At 39.8% G+C, this 25,826-nt stretch overlaps 1 protein-coding gene across 3 annotated transcripts in view; it reads right to left on the bottom strand.

Annotated features, from left to right (window-relative positions):
• The window catches only part of ELOVL5 (ELOVL fatty acid elongase 5), a 727,972-nt gene that overhangs the window by 121,370 nt on the left and 580,776 nt on the right, over nt 1-25,826 (bottom strand). The gene's annotated exons all lie outside the window — the stretch shown is intronic.

The raw sequence follows: 25,826 nt of genomic DNA, 5'->3' as shown, positions 1-25,826 counted from the left end.
CACAATTGTTAGGATGATGAAATTTAAGTGGGACTTGTCTGATATTCAGCATTATGAAAGGCTTCAGGTGGATACTCCTAAACCATCTGCAGTTCCTCCTGTGTTGGCTGCCTTGTTAGACACTTTCATCGCTGCTTCCAAGTCTCCTGATTCTCAGCCTCCTGCTCCTAAGAAACCTGATAGGTTCTATAAGGTTCCTAAAGACTGTCTATTTTTTATTTAGATGTCCTTCTGCTGATCCTGCTGTGGTATCAGTCTCTTCTGACAAATCTTCTAAACTTTTGCCCTCTGATAAGGATAGTAGAACAATGGAGAGGATTGGCAAGAAAGTTTTTTCCACTAGGGCTATTAATGACCAGATCCACAAGACCAGTATGCTATGGCCTGCATTGCTCAAGCTTGTTTGGTTATCTCTGGCCTTCCTGAGTCTGATGGGGAATCCTCTGCCTTATCTTTTTTACCTTCTGCTTCCCAAGTGGCTCGCCACTCTTAAGTGTAGCTGTGATGCTGCTGGTGCCTCTTCTAGGGCTGCGGCTTTTGGGTCCACCATGAGGTGTTATTCTTGGCTTTGTCTCCAGTCTCTACCTGATGACATTAAGGCCAAGTTGCTGGGACTGCTGCTGCTGACATGTTTAAGTCTCTTCAAGAGAAAGGCAAAGCCTTGTAAGACTCTATACATACTTTTGTCTCTCCTGTCCCTAAGTTCCAGAGAAATTATCCTTCTAGGTCGGCTTTTGATTGCAGGCAACCCCAACAGGCCTCTAAGGGCAAGATGGATGGGAGTCGGGCCCCCTTGCTAAGGCTTTTCAGACTTCTGTGGCCCAGAAGCCTCCTTTACCTGATAAACCTGCTTCTCATTTACAATTCACACCCCCTTCCTTTTAGATGCGGTCCCTTTGTCTTCCAAATTGGTATCGCTTCACTTCAGACACTTGGGTTCTTTCCATCATCCATCAGGGTTACTTCATGGTATGGAAATCTCTCCTTCCTTTTTCAGGGATTTCTCAAAATCCTCTAGAGCAACTTGTTCATTTCTCAGAGGTTCTAGGGTCCCTGTTGAACCAAGGGACTGTTCAACCTGTCCCCCCTTCCAAAGTGGGAAGGGGTTTTTATTCCAGGATGATCTTGCTTACTGGAAAGGAGGGGACTTGGAGACCTATTTTGGATCTCTCCCGGCTCAACACATTTATTGAGGTCCCTTCTTTTTGGATGCTTACTCTTCAAACTGTTTCCTCTTATCCCAGGCTTTTCTGGTGTCCTTGGATCGGAAAGATGCTTAACCTTCACATCCCTCCTATTCACCCTCTCTTCAGGAAATTTTTACATTTCTCTGTGTCTCCTTCTTATTTCCAGTTCTCTGCTTTGCCCTTTGGCCACTCCACTGCTCAATGGTATTCACAAAATGCCCAGTTCCAGTGATTACCTTCTGCTGGCACCAAGGCATTAAGATTTTTCCTTGTCTAGATGACCTGTTGCTTCAGGTGCCTTCTCCCAGTCGATTGTTGCAGGATCTGCACTTCTCCATCTCTCTTCTTCAAAGTCAGGGAGTTTACTGTCAACTTCCAAAAGTCCATCCTGACTCCATCTCAGGATCGTGTGTCTGGGATACAGGATTCAGATGGTGATGTTGGCCTCTCTTCCACCTCCAAAGGTATTGTCACTGGCACCCTTATTTCAGTCTCTTCATCCTCCGATTGCCATGCCAGCCAGAGAGTTTCTTCGGGCCCTGAGATTCATGGCCTCTTCTGTTCCAATGCTTTTTCTAGCCAGACTGCATATGCAAAAGCTTCAGGTCAGTTTGGCTGCAGCATAGTCACCCTCTGAATTTCAGTGTACCTCTCCTTCCCTGTCTCAAGAAGGAATTTGAGTGGTGGATTCAGCAATTCACTCTCAGCCCAGGCTGGCCCTTTCAGCCTCCAGTCCCTTCTCAAGAGTTGTTCATTGATGCCTCAGACATGGGGCACGGGAGTTCGCTTGGTCACCTGAAAGTTCAAGGTCTTTGGCCTCCCCATCAGACTATCAAAGAGATGGGAGCTCTGATTCTGGCCATTCAGGCTTTTCACTCCATGTTCTCTCCAGACCCTTTTAAGGTGTACACAGACAACACTACAGTGATGTGGTATGTCAACAAGCAGGAGGGGGGGCGGTACGAAATCTTACCTCCTTCTGCAGGATGGCGCTTCAGGCTTGGGATGTGGCTCTCAGTTATGAGTTAACTCATGAGGCACTATACATTTCTTCAGAGCACAGTCTTTTGGCAGACTCTCTGAGCAGGTCCAAAACACAGGCTCATGAATGGATGCTTCATAGAGACATGTTTCTGGATATTGTCCATTGGTGGGCTATTATTCAGGTAGATTATTTTATCTCCCCTCTGAATAGGCTGCTTCCTCTCTTCTTTTCCAGAATACCATGCCATTTGGCGTGGAAGATGGACGTCTTTTCCTTTCTTTGGAAGGGGATGTTTCTTTATGCTTTCTATCCTCTTTCTCTACTTCCAAGTGTCCTGCAGAAGACTCAGCTGGATTACCCAAATCTTGCTAGTGACCCCCTTTTGGTGGATACAGCACTGGCTCCCCCTTTTAATGCATCTGGCAGGGGCAATCATCACAAGTTACTTCACTGGTTGCATCACCTCACGCAGGGCAAGGGGTCTCTCATCCATCCCCACTTGTCCATTCTGCAACTGATATTGTGTGTGATATGGTTTTAATCCCTTTTAGGCACCTCTTTTCTAAGGACATGCTCAGGGTTTTACAGGAGACAAGCAAACCCTCAACCAGAAAATCTTGTATGTCCAAATGGAAAAGATTTTTGGTCTGGTGCCATGCTCGTAACTAGTACCCTTTTTAGTGGGGTCCCTCTGGTCCTCTCTTACTTGTGTGAGAGTTGCTCCAGTCTGGCTTGGCCTATTCTTCTGTGAAGGCCCATTTGTTAGCCATTTCTGCTTGTCTACCCTTGAATCCTCATTTGACTTCTCGTTTTGAGGTCAAACAATTTCTTAAAGGTGACCTGCATATTAGGCCTCCAAGAAAACCTGTTCCTCCTCCTTGGAACCTTAACTTGTTTTGGAAAAAATGACTCAGTCTCCTTTTCAGCCTACAAATTCTGCTTGTTTGCAACATTGTAACTGTTTTATTTCTGGCTCTTACTTCTGCTTGGAGGATTTCTGTGCTCCAGGCCCTTATGGCAATTCCTCCTTTTATGTTTTTCACAGGTACAGGGTGTCCCCTTCATAGTAATACTTCTTTTATGCCCAAGGTAATAAATCAGTTGTCCTTGAATCAGTTTGTACAACTCCCTTCCTTTTTCCCTTCTCCTCAGTCCGCTAGGGAAATGGTTCTGCATACAGCTCAGGTACTATTTGGACAAAAGTAGGACAATTCATAAGTCTGATCAACTTTTTGTTTCCTTTCATTCCAGATCTTTGGGTTTGGCTGTTTCTAAGCAAACCAACTCCTCCTGGATATCTAAGGTCATTTTCTTTTGTTGTTGTTCTTTTCATGGTAAATCTGTCTACTTCTGTTAGAGCTCATTTCACTAGGGCTGTTGCCTCTTCTGGTGCCTTCTTCAAGTGGTTGAACACCAATTCTATCCTTGAATCTGCTACTTGGTTTTCAGTGCATACCTTTACTAACCATAAGTTGGATATGGTTTCTAGGACCAGAGCAGGTTTTGCCAAAATCATTTTATGTGACTTTGTTGAGGGCTCTTCTCAGCCTTCCATCTCCCATTCTGTTTCTTCAGCTTTTTTACTCTGGCTTCTATGAAGAGTTCTGCGACAGCGATATAGGACAACATAGTACATTAGTGTAAAATCTTACTATAACAGTAGATATCATTCTCTTCAGTGTTGCAGTATTCCCTCTCTCCCTCCAACCCCCTTTTGTTTGCTCTGCATTTTTTCCTTATGGATGTGCATGGACTCCTTTGTCCTATGGGGAGACTCTTCACTGCTGGGGCATTTCAGTTCTAGGTAGTAGCATCCATATGTCCCTTTTTCTCCCTATGTATCGTGTGAGGAGCATAAATGTGATGGATGGCACATACAAGATCTTTTTTTAGCTTTTTCATACTGGACGAGCATCTGGGTGGGACATCCCTTCTAAGAATACTGCAACAGTGAAGAGAAGGACATCTACTGTTATGGTACGATTTTACACACTTTGTCTGTGGGTCACTAGAAAACTGTCTACAGATATTTAGGTTTCTGACAAATAAGCTTCAGTTTCCAGCAGTTCTGAATGTGTGATAGGAGCTGAAACCCAGAAAAGATGGACTGAAACAAAGTCTCTATTACAATTTGGATATGTGTGTTCAAGCTGCAGGAATACCTCGAGATCCAGCAATTTACTATTAAGACTTCTGGCACTGAGCAGAGCAACCTTGAAGTAGACCAGATTGAAGTGTACTGCAAACGTTTGTTATTCATGAATGTCTAGAAGGCAGACATTGCCTAAAAAAAAAAACACTACAGGGGGGCAGGAAATGCATTGACCAGTATGAAGATGCCATGCAATGAAAGGTGGAGGCCATCCCTGGTGAAGCAAGCTGGGCTATCGATCATCTTGTGTCAAGCTAACACACACTGGAACCTCCTAGAAAGACACCAGCTATTTAGCCAACTGCCAAAGTCAATTACCTTGACATCATTCTGGGTAAAGGTAATATTCCACTCAGGGCCAAAGTGTTATATGCATTTGACACATGCGTCGTGAGTCTCAACATGAATCTCTGCAGGATCTTCTGGGTTGTGCACTTCAGGTTCATACTAGGTGAAGGAACACCAGGGTCTTTACAAGCCAAGCTGTGCAACCTAATCAAGTTTTGTCCCAGAGTCCCTTGGATGCCTATATGGTGAGGTTATCTTAGTAAAGAGGTAGTTAAGAGTTACACATGGCGGGTATGTTAGGTGTTAACTGATGTACTGTTGACCTCTATCAGAGACATGGGGGACAGGTCAGGGATGAATTTGCGATTTCCTATCCAATTATCAAGGTTACTTTTGAACAAGGTTAGGGTTTGTGTTAGACCCTCTTGTAGAATGTTGGTGTCAGGAGAGGAATCTTAGATATCTCCCAATTTACAGTCCTCTGTGAACCTGGTGAGCCAGAGGCCTTTGACAAGAAGATGCCAAACAGGAGCAGGCCCAGCACACAGCCCTGAGGTACTCTGCTGGTGACCTGTCTCTTGAGGGAGTGGTCTCACCAATCCTGACATCTTGGTTGTTATCTGTGAGCCAACTGGTAATCCAGTGAGTTATGTAAGGATTTATGCCTAGTTCTGAGAGGTTATCAGCAATATCCCAGTGGGGTATTGTATTGAACACCTTTGTCCAGGTCAAGGTAAGCGGTATGCACCATTTTCTCCTTATTCATTGCCATGGTGACCCTCTCAAAGAAATCTACCAGTTTAAGTAGGCAAGACTTTCCCTTAAAGCCAAACTGGGATGGATCCAGTATCTCTAGGTTGCCAATGTAATTATTGATCATTCAACTAACCTATAAATAACCTATAAACATGATAATTTGTTCCATGGCTTTGCATATTAGAGTTTTCAGACTGATGGATCTCTAGCTCCTAGAATCAGATGATGGTCTACACTTATGAAGGATGCCCATTGCAGCTCTGCACTCATCTGGCATGTAACTTGTTTTAAGGTGTAGTTGAAGAGTCCCTCATGTCATTCACACCTACATGATGCACCACCTGGGTGCAATCATATTTACTCTGAGGGGCCTTAGGTCTCTTATGATATCATGAGGATCTTAGCAACAGAAGGGAAGCTCTCAGTCTGTCTGTCTAGGCTAGTAAGTGCAGAGTTAATATGCCTGTTGACTGACTCAGCAGTTACTAGGGCATTTATTCCAGGATGTGCAAAGTTAGTGGCAGTTAAAGATTTGCAGTCTGCAGTCTGGTGATTAAGTAACAGAGAACTGGAATTGAATTAGTTGTGTGTTGCTGTTGCTCTTCAGTCCTGATTCTAGGAGGCTTGGGAGTGTTTCTTTTTTCTTTTTTATGACTTCAGGATATCTTTGCTTACTGGGAACTTGTGAAGGTATGAGTGAATTTACCTGTTGTTTACTGACCATCCATTTTGGTGAGTGGGTGGCCTTTAGGTTACACAGATAATTACACCTTTCACAAATAATGTCATGTTGCTCCAGTGCTAGTTGGCAGTTAGTAAGCATTAGGCAGTTCCTAACCTGTCTCACACTAACAGGTGTAATAAGGCTGACAGCAGAAGGGATAAAGATAGATTGAGCTTCCATTTTTCTGAAGTAGGTCAAATTACTGAGCAGGAATGATACACTGAAAGAATACAGTTGGTATTCAGATACAATATGTTAATTAAATAAATTATGCTATATAGGAGATATACTAGATGGGGTTAAGATAAAACAATACTGATGTAGCAAGTACTTGAACCTACAGGGCTGAAATGATGTCATACATTCTAATTATTTAGTACTTATAGTTTGGTATAACACAAAAATACAGTAGTCAGAAAGCAAAATAAAAATTCAGCATATCGAGAGTATGAGGGCTGAAGAGGTAGCAAAAATTACATGAAGTATTCTGTAGAGTAGCAGGCACAGATGTCACTGACAGAATGACTGCAGGATGGGATGAAAATCACATCCCACACACACTTCAAGGCACAAATGCCACCTATATAATTTAGACAGGTCAGCTAGAATGTCACAAAGTACATAGAAAGCCAACAGACTTGGGTGCCCCACAACATTTGCTTCTAGGATTTATCAGAATTTCTGGTCATGTGCTTGAATACAGCCAGATAAAGGTTTTGTCAACAGCAAGCCTAAGCGTAAGTGAAAATGTAGCAACAGCTGTTGATGATGGCTAGGAACTGGTCTAGGAGCAAAAAGAAGCTATTACAAAAATAAGTTGAGCAGCTGACCTGCAGGCAACAAAAAATATTGTAAACAGAGAGCAACAGCGTAAAAGGCAGTGCGGCCAAGCCAGAGCTACAAGAAGTTCCTCAGAACACTCAGCAGCAGCATGCAGCTTAGACGCAAGTTGCACATGCAATAGCAACATTTAGCAACCATGCAAACTACGAAGGACCAAGATGAAGACAGAAAATGTTAGATAACAGTTGTAAACATTTTATAATAAACTGATTGCCTGTGCAGTATAATGCTCCTCACTGCTGCACAAAGTAAATCTGGTTAGAACTGGGTGAACCAGTAGCAGTATTCAGCAAGGGAATGTGGTACAAAGCAGCACAACTAATCAGAGCCACATCTTGACTGGGGCCCACTTTAAAAGCTACAGTTACAGCCAATCAAAAAAGAAAAAAAAAATCTGTAAATTAAGCCTGGAGCAAACAGAACACCCGAAAGAACATCACTTTCCTAATTTCATCAGAGAAGAAGCTGAGAAGTGCCCCAAACAAATAAAACTGTGGCACAACAAGAATTAACAGATTGGGGTATATGTACTTTAAAAGGATATAGAGGAAATTAGATTAATATAGATGGAATTGGATTAAATAAAAACACTTTCCTGCCCTCTTTGGGAGTGGTAGGAAGGTCAAATTTGATTGCATTTAGTTAACCCAATATCAGCATATAGGAAGGACATGGAACGAAGCACTGACGAGTCAAACTCAACAGCAGGTCCTGCTATGCAGCGCAATTCAAAAGCTACACTTAAAAAGTCACAGCCAATCAGAAACAATCTGCGAATTAAGTCCGGAGTAAGTGGAATGCCCAGAACAGTAGCACTTTCCTATTCTTGCTAGAAAAAAAAAAGACCAAAACGTGTCTAAATGAAGAAAACTATGGCTCAATGAACAGTATTCGCAGATCAGCAGTAAATGCAATTTAAAAGCACACAGATGGAACTAAATTATAAAAACATTTCACCAATGTCTTTGGGAATGATTAGAACTAGTAAATCCAGTAACAGTATATAGGAAAGAAATGTCGCATGTACAGAGAAAGCCAGCAAAACAGAAACTACCAGAAACATCACACCAATCATTAATGCTGCAGACCTAACTACAAACCACTGCATTAGCTTAAGATAAATATGCGTTTTTTTTTAATCAGAGAAGGTTAGAAAGGATTGGGAAGAGAGACTGGATAAGCAATTCACAAAGAAACAATGGGGGATATACGTATGGATCTTTGCTTGGAAGTGTTTACATAGGTATTTGTATGCCCCAAGCAGACTCCAAAGAATTTTTCCTCAGGTAGATGACAAATGTTGGAGGTGTGATAGGGAAGTAAGAGGTAACTGGGAACATGTTTTCTGGAATTGTAGTGAGTTTACAGACTTTAAAGATTCCCTGCAGATTGCTCTGTCAGAGATAATGGGTGAGCAAATTGTTGCAAGTAAAAAAATTATTTTTTTGAGCTATGACAGTATCGGAATTGGCTAGACATAATAATGCCTTGCTGAGTCTAACTGTAGTGGCTGCTAAAAAAAGCAATTACTAGAAAATGGAAATCAAAGTCTAAACTAACTTTACTAGAAGTAGTGAATATGGTAACAGGGATAAAACAACTGGAACTGGGATCTTTAGAAAAAGGTAGGAGCAAATTACATAGGAGAAAATGGGAATTGTGGGAACAATACACGCAGAGGAGGAACGAGGTTTAAAAGAAGGCAGGATATAAATGAGGTATGTAATGTATGACTGACAATGACTGGATAGATTACAAGTGATGTATAATGTTTGCAACTAAAATTATGTCAGTATGGTCTGTTTTCATTTATGTAAATGTATGATTACCTACATCATACGTGATAACTTGATAAAGATGCTTATTGTTAAAAAAAAAAAAAAAAGAAAAAAAGATATACATGCTTTTTATGATTTGCTTAACATTCCCTACAAAGTAACAATGTTTTTCACTGACCTTTTCAGTAATCTTGTAGGATGAGAAACCTTGAATTTGCCATGATGATATTTTGGCACGTAAGTTTTTGTGTGTGTGCTTATATATGTATGCATGAGTTACAGGGCAAGGTAGAGGAAAGTGAATCTCCTAATTTTGAGGATACTACATGGCAACTTCACAATCAAAAACTAGTCCAGAAGGCATGACTTTTAACATTCCTTGTCTACACACAAGCAGCAGACACCAACTCTTCTACAAAATCTAATTTAATGTTATTACCCAAGTTACTCTATTTGGCTAGGAAAAGATGATTTAAGTTTCATTTTGGAAATTTGTCCCATCTGTTGCTATTCTTTTTCTGTTACTAGCCCCTCTTTGCCCCAGCTTGTTGTGCAGTGACAATCGGTTAAGGCCGTAAAAGGCCACATATAGAATACGTTCATTGTAAAAGAATTTGGAAGTAATTTTGATTGGGTCACTCTGTCATGGTACCACAGCTGCTTACTCAGTTTTGCAGTACTTACTACTGTTGCAGTCTGGAATTTTGTTTCCAGTAAGTTGCAACATTTGTTTGTTTTTATATGGACTAATACTCTTAAACAGGGCAACAGAAGCTTAGACTGGAAGATCTTGAAAAATGAGAACTGAAAAAAAAAAAATCTAACAGCAGACATTCAAGAGTGTGAAGTGACCAAGAAAGTCCAGAGTAAATTAGAGGAGCCCAAGAATAAACCAGTCCGCAGCTTCTTCATAAAGTAGACCTTTAGACTGAAGTAACCCTTGATACAGGACAGCACTGAAATGCTAATAGGGCTCACTTGGCAAGGCAACACTACATGATTCCAGACAAAACAGAGATGCTTCATAGTTGCTTTTGGCTGTGAACATGCTAGTTGCAATTCTCCATACTTGCAAGTCAGTGACTCACAGATCTACTCTAGCAGTATTGTTTCACATACACAGACTCAATATTCAGACAGTTTCAACCTCTTTCCTCCCAATTTTCATGACCCACATTTGTAATTTTTTTTTGTATTTTCATTGAAATGTTGTCACTTTAAAGGTAGTTTATCCACCCTCCATACTATTCATAAAGATGAAATCCAAATCAATGTGTTGAATTGTTTATTAGAATTAATTTTTAATGCAATCTTTCCAGATTGTTAGGTCTCTCCCATCTCCACTTCAGAAATGTAAATACATCACTTATATCCCCTCATCCACCTGTCTTACAGGTATCAGGTCTCTAACCTCTCCAGCCTTACTTAACTTGTCTGTGAAAAAGACCCCTCATCAACTTCACTTCAATTCTCCAAAGCCTTTCCAGTATGACAAGATCTTTCCCAACATCTGGCCTCCACAGTCATACTCGGTACTCAATACATAAGCAACTTCCATCTCTCTCTCAGCTATCCATATTTTCACATAATGTCCAGTTTTCTGCCTCCTGTTTTTGGGCTGTTCCTCATAAAATTTGTAGTTATCTGTCAAATCGCTGGCGATTGAAATCACTTAATACTGCCGTACACTGAGTTTCAGACTTTATATCCTTTAGGAAATGCATGGTAACACAAATCCTATTATTCTAGCAACTTTCTAAATTTATAAGAATAACATTTAAACTCTTGTCATTATTTCTGGGCCATTGCCCCCCCCCCCGCCCCTCATTATTTTAGGCTTTCTCCAGGTTTCTTGCACTAAGTTGTGAGGTATGGCAGATGCACAAAAACAAAACTAAAGGAATAGGTATTTTCATCCTCATCTGGTTCGTATGATACTGAATGATGCAAATATTTTCATGCAGAATGCTGAGTTATTGCTGTTGTGTCTGTACTGAGGATCACATTTCAGCCTCTAATATCTCTCACTCTCTCGCTCTCACATCCTGCAGTGTTTTCTTCCAAATACATCCACCCTATGTGTTTCCATGTTGCTTATGTATCACTCGGTAGATGCAGCTACTAATCTGCTTTCTTGTGCAAATATGCAACTTCATCTCTTATGCCCTAAGTGATCTATGTCCATAGTTTGATGTACATGTTCACAATGTCTGTTATGTATACATGCATACTTTCCCATTCAGGTATTTTCTACAAGCAGTACAGGAATATCAAAAAATGGTACTGTGTTCTTTGATAACACAGTGATCTTCATTTACCTATTATGCATTAACCACATTCACCAACGCCACCCTGTGCCTTCAGTTACTAAGCCATTTACTCGGCTGGTATGCAATGGACCCACTCCACCTCTGATGTAGATTAATTTAGCACAAATGCTCTGAAATTGAAAACAAAAAAAGCATCTTCCTTCACTGATAACAACCCTCTTTATGGATTAAAACTAAGGTCTTTCCTCTCACCCATCAAGCAACCTCTTCTCCTCAAAACCATGACAGCAGAGCTTGCTCACTGCTGCTTCAGCAACAGTTTATCCTGTAGAACAGAATTAAGCAGTAAATAAGCACAAGTAAATAACTGCAATTAAATATTTCCTGGTGACCATAACAGAATTAAACAATACATGACAGACTCCATTATTATGTACTACCCAACTGTCTAGAACATTGGCCATTCACATTTGGATGAAATGCATTTGGTTTACAAGAACAAGCCATTATAACTGATGGAGAAAAACATATAATCTTAGTGTCTTATCCAATACAAATTAAAAAAAATTGTCAGTCCCAACTAAAAAGTGGAAAGACTTGCAAGAAGAAAGCATCAAAATAGTACATGTAATATTATTAGTTGCTGACATTTAAACAGTGGAGACAGTTGTTCTAAAAACTTCTCATCTCATCATCAAAAGTTTTGCTTAAAAAAATTATGAATGGCATTACTAGACATGGTAGCTCCAATTTTGGTTTCATTCCTGTAATTTGCTTTCATTCACATACCTGTAAATAAAAGCAATATTTCCACAACATGAGGATTGGGAAAGACAAGTAGTTGAAAGGCTTGGTTGAAGGCAACGTCCAGGACTACTTTTGGCATAAAGGAGGGTTTGTTCTCTGGCTGATCCTGCCCTTGTGGAAGACTGAAAATAATCTTTACACAAAGCATTTCTGATAACATTCGTACAGAGGCGGTGGCCATCAACAAGGTTGTTTGTAAGTCAGAAATGTGAGGGGAATTGTGGTTACTGGCTCAAAGATGACTGCAATAGCTTTGCTAATAAAGAATTTAAGTCCCATGGAGGAGCATTCCTTTCTTGGGGTAGCCTCAGGAAGTGTGTAACCGGAAGCAGGTATGCCAGTGATGGGTTCCAATGGAAGAAAGGCTGAAACAGCCCAAAGGTGTACCTTAACCAAAGCACAGGCCAACCCTGAATTACTCAGCTCCCTTAAACACTGAAGGGATAAGGGCATGAGTACTGTGCGTGTCCTGATTCCTTTCATGGAACTGGAGGGAAAACCTCTCCCAGTTGGAGAATTAGGACTTCTTACTGGGAGGCTTCCTAGCCTCCATAGGTATGTTAAGCACAACTTCAGTAAACATATGCCTGAAAGGGCATAAGAGTCGTATTGTGCAAACTGTGAGATGCAACGTCTAAAAGGTGCATGTATAATTGTCTCCTTGTTTTGAGACAAGAAGTCTACCTGCAGGGGCAGCATTTAATGTTTTCCGCTGGACATTTCCAAGAAGCAGGGGAAGCAGTGCTGCCTAGGCCAAAAGGCAGCTGTCACGATTATAGTCTGCCCCTCCTCTCTTACTTTTCTGGTCACACTGGTGAGAAAAGAAATTACAGGGAATGTATAAAGGAAGAGACAGATTATTTGAAGGAGAAGGCATTCCCTGCCGCCATTGTATGGTACCCTTGTGCATAATTTCCTGAGCTGTCTGTTGCTAGGCGGTGCAAACAGGTCTAGCTCTGAGATACCTAACCTAGGTACTGAATGAAGAAACATATTTCTGTGTAACATCCACTCATGTGGGTCTGCCCCTCACTTGCTTAATTGATCTGTCACTCAGTTCAGATAATATGGAATGTAGACTGTCTTTAGGGTCATCTAGTAATCGTCTAGTAATGTAGTGCTATCTCCCAGACAGACAAATCCAGCCTCCAAAAGAGATAGACAGAGTTCTTCCCTGCACAGTGTTTCCACATCACTGTAGTATTATCCAGTGTCATTTGCAGAGTGCCTTTGTTCTACATTGGTTTGAAGGGTTTGACGGTCTCTTTCAAGAATGATAATCTCATGTTTCTGTGCTTTGTTCTTTGGTCTGCATCCTACAGGCCATGAACCTTGAAGATTTGACAGTGAACTCCCCCGGCTAGGTCTGAAGCATCTACTGTTAGGGCTTTGTCATTGTGGGGTTCCTGGGTGAACTGCATCACCAGGTTTTCTAACCACCCCAGCTTGTATGCAAGGTACGATCTTCCAAGGACTGTGCATGTTGGCTCCAAACGGATCTTAGGTACAAGTGGACCTTTGTCATGTCCAACACTGCTGGGGATACCATTAAAATAATGGAAGATATGTATCCAGGCACCCTGAGACGTTCTATGGCTGAAACCTTCTTCCGTTTGTGGCATCTCTTTTACAAGGAAATTCATATGGTTCCTGGAGTTCAACAATATCCTCAGAAATATCAACCTTTTGGAAGGGGTAAAGGTAGATTTGGAAATGTTGAAGGAAAATTCAAGACGTTGGAAGTAGTCCATGGTGACATGGAGGACTCTTGTCTACCTCCTCTTGTGACATCATCTAAATAATAGACTCCTTCAGATAAGGGTAGATGCGAATGCCCTTTGTTCTGCAGTAAGCTATATCTGGAGCCAGGCATTTGGTGAAAATCTTAGACATAGTAGCCTTTTCAAATAGCAAGGAGGTAAACTGGCAGTACAAGCCTCCTGCCCTGCCATGAACCTGAGGCAGTGCCTGTGGTCCTTGTGAGTGGGAATGTAAAGACAGGTATCCCCGAGTTCCAAAGCTGACATCAGGGACTGTGGAAACAGGAGTGGTAGCATGGCTTCTGAGGTCATCATTCTAAATCTGGGGACTTTGAGGTAAGTGTTGAGTTTTAAAAGGTCCAGATGGGGTTCCATGATTGTTCATTTCTAGTCACCAGAAATGGCCTCTAACAGAACTCCCTGTTTTGTTCCTCTTACTGGAACAACTTCTATTACTCCTAGTAGTATGGGTTCCTGTGAAACAGTGAGAATTAAAGGGACTATGTAGCCTTTTGGCACAATGAGGGGTACCTGCCAATTCTCATTCCTTTATGATCTACTGTTAATGGCTTGGAGAAATTACTTTTAACAGTACTAGGCTACCCTTCCTGCTATCTTGAAATTGGAGCTGGGGCAGTGGGTGGGGCTAGAGTAAGAATCTGGGTAAGGGAGCTAAGTGAGGAAAAGATGCACATATTCCTGGCTGTTTTCTAGTGTTGTAGAACCACAGTGGTTCTCCAAGCTTTCCCTTATAATCTCTGCTATTTCTTTCTTACATTGGCCCCTTTTCCCTTCTGCTGGCCTACCTTTCCCTAGTTCCTGTTATACCAGGGCACAGGGGTGGGGAGAGTGAAAGAGCTGTTTGAAACTACACATAGCTCTGTCTCTTTCTCCACTTTCCTAAACACTTCACTAGTAAGGTTCCCAAAGCTCAGTTCCTTTTCCAGAGATGCAGTGAGCAGCTGCACTTTGACATTGTCTGGAAGGTGTTGTAGCCACAACCAGGTATGTCTTTGTATAAGTGACCCTACAGCTATTGCCCTGGATCCTGAATTACAGCATCATACCCACACCTGGCCATCTGAGTGAGTTCTGGTAGTTGTGCCCTCAGGTCTTCATCATACACCTCTTCCAGCTTCTTCTCAAATTGGTCCAGAACTGGAATCTGACATTTGGTCATGTGTGCCTGATGATGTATGACCCTGAAGGCCAGAGTGGTAGCTGTGTAAACCTTCATCCTAGTATAGCCCTTGGTCATGTGTGCTTGATGACTTACAGCCCTGAAGGCCAGAGTGGTAGCTATGTACATCTTCATCCTAATCTAGCTCTTGGTCATGTGTGCCTTTTACGGCCCTGAAGGCCAGAACGGTAGCTGTGTATATCTTCATCCAAAACCAGTGTAACACTTTGCTTTGTGTCGTTTGAGACCTGTTGCTGGAGCCATCACATGGTTCTCATAAAGAAAGTGTGACTCCTGGCTCTTACAGAACTGTCCAGTTTCCTAAGATTGGGTATCTGGTTCCTTAGAAACTGCAAGAAAAGCATCCAGCAGAGCTCCCCAACACAGGAGGAATAGCCACAGGTGTAGGAGCATCTTTATAGGTCTCAGGAATTTCAGGTGTACAGTCTGTGGACTGAAAAAGTGCCTAATCGAGGTACACAGCCTCAAGCAATGAGTTACTTTATATATTTTTACAAGAGAAGTCAGACTTGGCACAATTACTCAATTTCAGTGGAAGCCCGTGTAGAAAAGCCACATAAAATTTTGAACAGTCAAATAGATAGATAGCAGTAATAAAACTGATCATAATGGTAATGACAGAGATATTACATAGTTCAAATCATCATTACACAAAGGTGATTTATTTGCAACAAAGTATACATGGAATTAAGTCATATTAGCATTCAGACAGAAAAATACAGAGGCAGGTCATATTCTGAGTAAAATGTGAAATCCTATTCACAGCACAGATGTTCTAATTCACATACTTGGATAGACTTTATCAAGTTCACGATGGTGAAAAAGGTTCTGAAGTCTGTCATTACAGGCAGTAGCTGTCACTACAGCAGTTCCAGGGTGAGAGGATATACAACATTACCACAGAAGTTTAGGGGGATTTACAAAATAAATGCTAACAGGAAAACTGTAGATAGGGTTACCTGGTGATGGTGGAAGGCATGGTCATGATATCACCATGTAGACTGAAAAGTAAATGAGAAGTGACAGAGTGTGACAACAGTGGTTGTAAGACAGTCACAGGTGTTAGAATATTTATTGAGAAATAGAAGAGAAATGACAGGGGCTTGGGGGAAGACATGCATAGAGGGAGAATAACAGCGTGAGTAGTATGCAAACCCAGAGATGCACATCTTCAAAACCAAGGCGGAACAAGATGTTGCCTTATGTAAACTTGAAGGCTTGTTGATTTTCAAGCAGTTTGAAAGTTGGTATTAAGGCATTCCAGAGGTTTGATACAAATACAGCATCTCCAGGTGTATTGTGGGATTTAGTTACTGAAAGCAGCATTTTGTGCTTGAAGAACGAGAGCTCAGTTTGGGAAATACAACTGAAGCATGTCTTTTAGGGCAGAATATTTATTAGGGTAGTGTTAATAGGTGAGTACTGGCCTTGCGAGCCATTGTAAGCCTAGTTAATTATCCCTTGGGATACTCAAACCCTGCACCTTGTGTTTGTAAGGCAAACACCTTAACCATTAGGCCATCCTCCCAAAGAGTGTATTATACTATGAACAACTGTGAGCTGTGTATAAAAAGCTGGTAGGAGACTTTGTTCCTATTTACATGCTTAAGAGCTACACAATGGTGGGGTCTGTAAAGAAGACTTCCTGAAACTCTAGCTATATTATTATAGCATTGCTTGCACTTTGCTTTTAGATTTGATTGTAAGTCTGTGAAAATGAAAGAGATGTACTGTAGGATTAGAAAAAGGTAGGCTTTAGCTATTGCTTCTCTGGTTCTTTCGGTAAGCAAGGGTTTTGTTGTTTACAAAAGGTTACGTTTTGGTGAGTTTATTTTTTATAGCTGTTTAGATGTGGAGGTCAAACTTCATACTGGCATCAGTTATACTTCATACTGGCATCAGTTATGACTTCTAGAGGTCAAACTTCATACTGGCATCAGTTATGACTTCTAGAAGTTTTGTATGTGGTACCAAGTCAATATGCATGTTATTTGAGAGGTGTTACTTTGCAAGGGTGATTTTGGGCAGAATAAGAGCAGTTTGCTTTTTTGGGGTTCAGTGAGAGCTGTGGTACTGGCAGGATATAATGGATGTACACATTTTTGGGTTATTTCTTGCAGTTTAGGTAGGTTGGGAAGGTAGGCAGCAGAGCAGATGAGTGAAGAATTATCTGCATATTGAATCACTGTAGCATGTTTAAACGGCAGAATGTAGATCATTTACAAAATATATTAAACCAGAGTGGTCCAACTACAGACCCCTGAGGTACACCTACAGTAATGGGTAGAAATGAAGAGGATTCATGCTGCCATCTCACAGCTTGGTATTTGTCAGTTAAATAGCTCTGAAACCAGAAGAAGAAAGTAACAGGGATAGAGACAGCCAGGAGTGGCCTTAAGTCAACTGGTGCCCTAGGCAAAAGGGCACCACGGCACGCCCCACCACACCACTCAGTGCCCCCATCGTGGTCTACCTACACCAAATAAATACTGGAAAAGTGCCCCTACTAAAGCGGCACCCTAGGCGGCCGCCTAGTTGGCCTATGCCTAAGGCCGGCTATGGAGACAGCGACCAAGGGGAGAAAGTTTATATGCGAGCTTTTGACGAGAGATGGTCTCAAAAGCTTTTGACAAGTCAAGAAATAGGGAAGAGACCAGTAACCTGTATTTCTGTTTATTGATGGGGTTAGCACAATTGAGTAGAGCTGTGTTGGTGTGCTGATTAGGGTGGATTTTGTGTTGGGGATAATAGATTATTAGAATTAAGATACTGAAGTAAATTAGAGAGTATGCATTTTTCTAATATCTTGGATACTGGTGGCGGTATTGGAATAGGTCTGTAACTGGAGTAATATGTGGAAGGTCTACATTTATGTAGAAGTAAAAACTTTTTTCCATATGGCAGGGAGATGCCAATCTTGAATGTATCTAATAGAGATTGATTGGATAGTGCTTCTGCTGTTAATTTCTGATATTTGGGTGGGAGATCATCTGCAGCTAGTCACATTTTAGAGATATCTTTTTATAGTGGAAGCAGGGACAGGTTTAAGAGAACCGAGTTTCGTGGGAGGTGTGTTGGAGAAGCTGTAAATTAGGGGTAGAGTTATGTTTGATTAGTGAAGCTATAGCAGTGAGCATTAAGTTAGCTGCGATAGTAACTGGAGAGGGGCTGGGTTTGTGAGCTGTGCCCTGAGTTCAGTAGGTTTTAGGCACTTTGGATTAGTTTATTTTATTTATTATTTATTTACATTTGTTGTCCGGGTAGTGTCCACTGGACAAAAAGTCCTTTTTCAGTGGAGACCCAGGGAGAAAAGCTCCAATGAACATAGTTATACAATACAAATAGAAGCATAAAAGGTTTGCAAGTAACAAGAGATGCAGTTATTACACAAAGCACCAGTGTGGCATGTAAATCTAAACTAATGCATGTACAGGATATAACAGAATGCAATTTTTACAAATAAGGCAGTAAGAAAACACTGTGAACAGCATAAAACATAGGATAAAATAAAATTAAAACACAGTAAAAACATTGATGTAATACAAACATTTAGCAATTTACAATATTTTGTTAACTTGGGGTGCCTATTTCAAATGTTTGAGAGCTATGGTCAGAGTAGTAGATGGAAAAAAGGGGGTATAGGTTAGTCTGGAGCTGAGCATGGACATAGCCAATGGGATAGGAGATCTAGCCTTAGTTCTTGCTTAAAGTTTTTTGAGTGTTCAACTGAGATAATTTGTTGGGGGAGTGAGTTCCAGATCTTTCTAATTTTGTGGCAGTATAAGGAGTCACCATGAGAGTTATGAGATTTATTTACCTTAAGCTGGACTTTGTCAGCTGACCTAAGAGAGTTAAGGTTTTTGTAAGGTTGGACAAGGTTATTTAGGGCTGGGCAGTGATCAGGTTTATACATTACTGTGTGGGTTATTGATAATTGGTTTAGGATGAGTAAGTTTGAGAGTTCTAACCAATTTAATCATTTAAGGGCAGCACAATGATGTGTCTTTTGGGGTAGGTTGGTTGAAAATTTGGCTATCTTGTTATAGCAGGATTCAAGGATGTTTATTTCAGTTTTACGAAGGTTTGCAAACATTTGAGAACAATAAAGAAGTGAGTTCTTGCTGTGGCCAGTCTAGCATGGTCTGAGAGATGAGGTTTTGCTCTGTAGAGTGTACCCAGTTTAATATGAACTTGTTTAACAGTCTGTGCTATAGGTTTCTCAAATTTCAATCCATTATCTATGGTAATCCCAAAAAGTTTAGTGTGTTCAACAGGTTCTATTTTAGTGGCATTTGAGGAGAAAATAGATAGTGGTTGGCTATTGGCAAGTGAGGAAGGATTTGAAAAGACCATAAGCTTTGTTTTATTGGGATTTAGTACAAGTTGATGGGCTGCCAGATATTTTTCAATATTTGAAACAGCAGTCTGGGTCTTTTCTTGAAGTGTTTCTGTTGTTGATGCAGAGCAAATAAGCGACAAGTCATCTGAATACTGAATTATTGTGGCAGGACTAGCAGCTGTTGCAAGGTCATTGGTAAAGATCATAAAGAGTAGTGGTCCTTGAATTGATCCTTGGAGTACTCCTACAGTGATGGGGAGGTGGGTGGAGAGTCTTATCTCACAGGGTGACTTTCTGTCTAAATGAGAGGTAGCTGTGGAACCACTTTAGGGCCTCAGGGCATAGGTTGTAATTTGCAAGTTTGTTTAGGAGGATTTGATGTGATACGGTATCAAAGGCTTTTGACGAGAAAGGTAGCAGAGACAAGTTGTTATTTTTTTAGGTGAGTTGGTAAAGCTAATGAGGGCTGTATTAGTGCTGTGTTTTGGTCTAAAACCATGTTGTGTAACAGATGGGAGGTTGTTTGTTTGGAAGTAACCAATTATTTGTTTGTGGACACCATTTTCTAAGATTTTTGCTATGGGTGAGAGTATGGGTATAGGTCTGTAATTAGATGAGTCTTTAGAGGGGCCTCCTTTATGTAGTGGAATGATACGAGATATTTTCCATATGGTAGGTACGTACTGTTCAGTAATAGAGCAGTTAATTAGGATTGATATGGGATATGCAATGGATGAGACAACTAATTTCAGAAACTCACCTGGTAACTGATCAGCGATGAGGGTACATGGCTTTAGTTTAGATAGCAGGCCCTGTATATAGCTTGTCTGAATGGGTTTGAACCTAAATTGGGTTTGTGGTGGACCGGATGGAGTGGGCATAGACAGGGGTGGGGTAGAAGTGTTATGCAATAGGGAGGTTATAGATTTTATAAAATGGGAATTAAACTGGGATGCAATAGGTCAATAGTGTTATTGCTAGTAGGAGGTAGGGTAGTGGGTTTGACAGGTTTTAGAAGGTTGACTGATTGCCAGAATTTTTGTGGCTTTGTTTGATATTTTAGTTGGCAAGTTTGAAAGTATGTTTTTTGTCTATTTTGATTTGTTTCTTAGCTTGATTTCTAAGTTGTTGGAAGGTAGTAAGATTTTTATGACTTTTATTAGAACGATAGTGGGACCATGCTTTGCATCATTGTCTTAGTAGCTGGATTGTTTCTTTTGCTAACCATGGGAGTCTTTTGGTTTTAGAACAAATTTTCCTGACTGGGGCAAGTTTATTTATGATTTGTAGGAAAATGTTATTAAAATATTGTACTACATGATCTATATGTAGGGTTTTTAGGGCAGCCCAGTTTTGTTCTTTTAAAAGAATCTGGAAGGTAGATAGGGAGAATTTTTTTTTATTTTGGATGTAGTAGTAAGTGATATTATTACTGTTATTTGTGTTATTCCATATTAGGTATACTGGGTAGTGATCACGATCTGTCAGGGAGACAGCCCAATACATAGTTGGTGTTAGTTTTATTTGTTAGAATCCAATCTAGGGTGGAATACCTGTTTGTAGGCTTGTCTATTCTAGTAGTGTGTTGTATATTCTGATGAAAGTTGTATAGGTTTATAAAATTTGTTGGTGTACTTGAGGAGCATGTGAGCCAGTCCAGGTTAAAGTCACCTAGTATTACTGTTTAGTGAGTAAAGTTAGTGGAAGCCCATTCAAGTATGTTCTCAATATTCTGCAGATTGTTTGCAGGAGGAAGGTAGATAGCTATGATAACTATTGATTTGTGTTGGTTTATGTCAAGCCTGGGAGTTAAGATGTCCGTGTTAGGTAAGTTAGGTGGGTTAGAGTTAAGTTGAACTACTTTGAGGTTGTCTTATAAAATAGGATGGCAATGCCCTCACCACATTTTGATAATTTATCCTTTCTAATGATGCCATACCCATGAAGGAGTATTTCCGCAGCTGTAATATTGGGTTTAAGCCAAGTTTCTGTTACAATAGCTATATCTGGGGAATATAGTGTTATGGCTGCATGGAATTAATCTACTTTTTTTAGTAGGCTTCTAATGTTGACATTTATAGAGAGATGGTCAGACATATGTTTTTTGAGTGGTAAGGCAGGTGGTGGGGGGATGGTAGTAACTGTATTTGGATTGGAGGTTGGTTTGGTATGTTTGTTGTAGATTACAATGATGATAGCTTTTTTTTATGAAGGTTAATGTTATGTTTTGGAATGTTTCTCATATGCCTATATGCTTGAAGGTTTTTGAGGATTCTAAGGGTGTGCCATGTTTTCCAGGCCCTATCTCTGCTCTGCATTAGTTGCCTGTTTTTTTGAGATAGCTCGGGCAGGATTTTAACTCATTCTCGCTAGGGGAGCATGTTCATTTAGAATGATAAGTAAAGCATTACTAAATTCTTGGGTGGCTTCATCTAGTGAGTGTTTTTAATAGATTCCAGGTGTATTGTTTTAGGCTGGTGATAAACTTGCTTACATTAAAATCTGATAGAACATCATCAATGCAAGTCAGTGCAGAACCTAACGAATGGGCTGAAAGTCTGCTGGCGAAACTCAGGAAAAACTCAAAGCACTATGGTGGACAGTTATTGGCCTTAAGTTTCTTCTGATCCCAGTAGTTTTACTGAAAATGATGTTTACTTCTAAAAATTTATGAGTACATCCCTGACAGACCCTATAGTCCTTAACAGTAAGTACCGGACCTTGGTGAAGCACACAACCAGTGTAGAATTCTTGGTGTTAAATCTGCCTACCACAAGAATAGCTACTTTTCTTAGGCCCTGACATTCCATAAGAAATAATTAGAGCCAATCCACAAGGAAACTGAAAGAGTGTATCACAGAGTATAAGTCAGAAATAAGAAGAAATAATGAAAATAATGCGTTGCTTAAGCATATTATGCATAATGGCGCAGATCACAGTTTTAAATTTAGAGTGATGGACAGTGTACAGAAGAGGCCTAAAGGAGGTGATTTGAATAACCCATCTTGAGAATAAAGAATACGAGTGGATTATCAGGCTTCATGCAGACTTAGAACCTTTGCATAAACAATGTGGTTAGCATAAAGCCTGTGCTTGTTAAAATACAACAGCAACATTTGTAGCATACACCTTTAAGGATGTTTTTAGAAAAAGTTTTAATTAATGGTATAATGTGATTTGCTGGCTGTGGTCACATGTTACCTTTTGGCTCTTAATTAAATGTATTGTATTATATATACTGTTTTAGTATTGAGAAAGATTGTTTAACTGAAAGCTTTGTTGTATTAAAGTTTGTTTTTTGACGGTGGATTTGTGTTTTTTATATTCCATAAGAAATAGTCAGACGTCAAACTGAGTACAAGACTATCCAAAATTCACCAACTACCATAGAAGTAGCAATAGGAAAAATGTCCAGTGGGGTACTTATCTGTTCTGAGCTCTGCACCAGGGCGAACCAAGATGGATTATGGCTGCAATGAGATTGATGTATGCTTTTTTCTAGATTTTACCACTACTGACCTACCATTTACTTAAATCCCCCCTACATTTTCTGCAAGCAGCACTTGTCACAATGGTATTTATCTGTAACATGTAAATGTGTCTGTGCTACATAATCAGCCTGGTTGATTGAATATGCACACTCAATGTACAAAAGTTATGTAATGGCAAGAAAAAATCCTGATAACTGACAAGACAGTGAGGATACAGGGTATAATAATGTTTTTTTTTTATGTTTAGGCATCTTTAATTTAAAGTACAATGGGACCACATTATAAGCAAAACAAAGCAGTTCATTGTAGGGGCTATAGAAGGACATGCCCCCTACTGATGTGACTAATTCACTCCATTATACCACCTGACAATGCCTATCACGTGTGTGTAAATGGTCAACAGCTTGCAGCTGTGTCACACCATCCTTCTAAATTTTGTCTTCCTGTCTTGCCAAAATATTTGACAAGGTATATTTTATTGCTGCACTAACAGCTAATTCATGTTGCTTGCCAGGAGACACAGTTCCCCTTCATATTAACAGATTTTTTTTTCTCAAAAATCTTTTTATTAGAAATTTCAGCAAATAATAAACATGCCATGATGGCTATAGAAGCATCACAATGAATGTGAATAAGGAAAAGGTATAATATCAATTTAATATACAATATTAAGTTAAACATACTATGTAAAACAAAAAATAACATATAACAGGTGGCAAAAGGAGGCAGGAAAGTGTTGAGAATGTGATATGGTTTAATAAATATACACAGAGGTACCAGACAAAAAAAAAAAAAAACACAGGAAAAAGATACAAGTCCTTGAAAGAACCCAAAGGTTACTTGGATTTTCTTTAGTCTTCCAACTAGCTACATTACACATGTATAAGTTAGTAATCAGGTTGTTTTAAAATTTAATTTTAAATACTTACCAATGAATGCAGACAAAAGAATTTAATTCGTTACAGCTATTGTATTACAATAAATCCAAAAGGTCAAATGCTACTAAGGTTAGCAATTATCTCAGAGTGGAATTTCATTATAAAAAAAAGACTGCTTTCAGACTTTAGTAGTCACTTGTTTTAATATGTGTATTCCAGTTGGGAAAAGGGATATGCTTCTAAGTGCACATATTTAAACTTTAAAATCTCAGTTCGTTAGAAAAATTATCATGCCTGAAAACATTTTAAATTTTTAGAAGGTCACTGACTATACTTGGCAGAGAGAAATGCTGACATTTCAGATCTGCAAACTGAATCTTTCTGTATTATGTCAGCAGCTGTACTTGTCCTTCAAGGGTCACATTCCTACTGGGCAGGGAGACTGGTCAAACAATGACATTGTTTTACTTATAGCCAGCAGTGAAGAATAAAAGAGCCACACATGAGCTCAGAAATTTAACACAGCCGGCTGTGACGTGCTTCTTCAACAAACGAGGAATGAAAACAAATGAAACCCAAGAGGTTACTGTTTATTATACAAATAACACAGATCAGTTAAAATATGATAACCTGACACAATGCAACAGACAACATTAATCTGATTAATCTACTACCTATCCTATTTTTATCTTCTTACTGCCTATGGATATATAATCATACTCTATATACCCCTCTGTATGCTAAATCTGGTCATTGTAAAACTTATATAACCACAAGCATTTAAGTTAACTACAATGAATTGTAGTGTATCTTCACATATCATACGATTACATGACTGATATGACTTTATACTCACCTTTTTAGTATTGTACTTTTTAATAACCTTCTTCTTTATTTTAATGTGTTATATTATTTTATGTGTTATACAATTTGATATTTCATTTTATGCTATGCTGGAGCTTTTCTCCCCGGGCCTCTACTGAAAATGGAAATGTATCCAGTTGGACTAGCCCGGTCAACAAATGTAAAATAAAAAAAATAAATAAAATAAAAAATAAAAATCTTTTTAGATACAGGCTGTTAGAGACTTAATAAAGAAAAGAAAGTGTGGAAAGATAATCATTTTCATAAACGTTACTTTCAACTTAAGAGAGACTTTAATAAGTTGAAAGTTTTAAGGTCATGGGTCCTTCTGGATTTGTAACCACATGCTGATGGATCTGGGCTGGGGGTGTCAAGCTGCATGTACAGCTCTTCTAATCGACATTTTCATTTTACAGCAAGAAATATACCTCAGCAAACGTATACAATACCCAGGTTAGCACCTCATGTAAGGTATAGCTTTTCCTGTCCTAGCAACATAATGACAGCAAACAGATGACTGGAGTCATTAGTTATTACTTCTTTAGCTGTCATCAATTTCAGATTACTGCAATAAGCTAAAGAACCCAGACTGATATTTCTAAAAAAAAAATACAACTAATTTTATTAGTGCAAATCTCAGCACATTGCCCATACTAGATGCTTACAACCTGCCGTTGGTTTTAGCATATGACTAGTAAAAGTACAATGGTTGTCTATTCCCTCCACAGTTCTCTACAGAGACTGCAATAAATGAACTTTTCCTAAAACACATGCATGCAAGGGTAGTGGTCAGAGTCGCAAGGACATGAAAGATGTACAAACGTGGGTAGAAGGCAGGGTGGTGCTGAAATATTATACAGTGGCAAATAAGGATCACTTGCCAGTTTGGTCAACCAGTAACCCTTCCTAATGGAAATGCTGTGGTAGCTTGCTAACCAGTACCTTCACTCCTTGTACTAATACAAACTAGATCAGACCCATGCACATCCTATTTCTGAATCCTCATGTTTTTGACTGCATGTTTTCTGCATGAATCTGCTTTTTCCTGAAGAAATACCTCTTCAAAAGATCTTCAATGCTCTACCCTGATGACTGTCATTTTGAGCACCCGATTTGGTCTGAGGTACCCTAAAAAATATGCTTCCATCCCCACCCACATTTTGTAAGCTGTACATCTTTTAAACTTTGTCTCTTTTAATATGTGGTCCATAGCAAACAGTGCACATTACTACTACCTTCTTCTGGACAGCACCCACCTTTGCTACATTTGTACTGATGTAAAGTTTCTAAAAATGTATTCAGTACTCCCACTATAGTCTTAGAATCTAGTGATACAAAAAAAAGAGTAACGTCCAATTTTTTTTCTTGGGGTTTTTCCTACTAAAGGTTCATCCTAAATGAAGAACCAAGGGAAGCCCTAATTAGAACTGTTATCAGTAGACAGTCCTACGAGTCAAAGAACACGTGTAAGCTGTGCTGTTGCACAGACCACTGTCAGAACAG

The sequence above is a fragment of the Protopterus annectens genome, chromosome 2.part2 (genome assembly GCF_019279795.1).
Source record: "Protopterus annectens isolate FY-2018-M chromosome 2.part2, PAN1.0, whole genome shotgun sequence".
Taxonomy (NCBI): Eukaryota; Metazoa; Chordata; order Ceratodontiformes; family Protopteridae; genus Protopterus; species Protopterus annectens.
This window is presented reverse-complemented; position numbering and strand designations above follow the sequence as displayed.